Consider the following 1,163-nt stretch of genomic DNA (forward strand, 5'->3'; position numbering starts at 1 on the left):
TGCTGCAGCCCAGAGAGGGGAACTTGTGGGCACACAGGGTCTCGCCTGTGTGCCCACAAGGCTGGACAGTCCCATGTGGTGACTTTGTCCCCACCACTCCTCCTTGATTTCCAGCCTGGAGCCCCACCTGGGTGCTAACGTCCAGTTGCCCACAGGCCGCCTGGCGCTGCAGTCACAGCTGTCCAGGACACAGTCCTCATGCCCTCCCAAGCTTGCTGGGCTTCTCTGTTGTCTCACTGCATGACCACCCGGCTGACTCAGTTTCCCCTGCCCACACACCCATGTACCACTTTTGATCCTTTCTACTGTCTTCCGAGCCCAGCTCTCAGAAGCCCTGTCCTGGGCACTCTCTCTTCTCCATCCAGGGCATTCTTCCCAGTGCACACGCATCCCTCTCACCCACACCAGCTCCAGCTCAGGCCAGAGGGCCCATCAGTCTCCAGTTGGCCCTTGGCAGGGCCCCTTGGGGACGCCCAGGAGCAGAGGGATCTGGGAAGCAACTAGCCCAGAGGGACGTCACTGGCCGTCAGGGGAGCCAAAGGCTTGGCCTGGCTTCATGCTCCCTGAGGACCGGACGCCGAGCTGCTGCCCTGCCACCCACCGTGAGCAGAGTGTGCATGTGCTGCCCCTTCTGCCCCCCGGAAGCGCAGGAGCTCGGCGAGGAGCATGGCCGCCTGCTCACGGTGCTCCTCCTGCGTAATGGGAGCATCTACCCGAGGTCTCCCCGCTGCCCAGCCTCAGCCCCAGGCTCAGCCCCATTGTTCAGCTCATTTCTGCTGTGACCCTCACTGTGCTGAAGTCCATGTGAGAGAGGCCGTGTGGCACCTGTGTGCCTGCACTCAGTTCACCTCAGCACGACGCCCTCCATGCGCATCCGTGTTGTCAAGAAGACAGAGCTGCTCCAAAGGCTGAACAGCCTTTCCTTGTGCACATGTGCCACGGGCTCATGTTGCCTCCTTCTCTTCCTCTCTCTGTCTGGCTCTTCCTCTTCTTCCCATCCTCTCCTTCCTCCCCATCTCCTTCTTCTCCCTATGCTTCTTTTTTCTTTCTCTTCCTCTCCTTCCTCCTCTTCTCCTTCCTCTTCTTCCCTCCTTGCTTCCTCTCCCCTTTCTTCTCCTTCTTCCTCCTTCTCTTCCCCTTCTCCTTCCTCTTCTTCCCTCCTT

Source organism: Octodon degus, unplaced genomic scaffold (genome assembly GCF_000260255.1).
Source record: "Octodon degus isolate 3935 unplaced genomic scaffold, OctDeg1.0 scaffold00022, whole genome shotgun sequence".
Lineage (NCBI taxonomy): Eukaryota > Metazoa > Chordata > Mammalia > Rodentia > Octodontidae > Octodon > Octodon degus.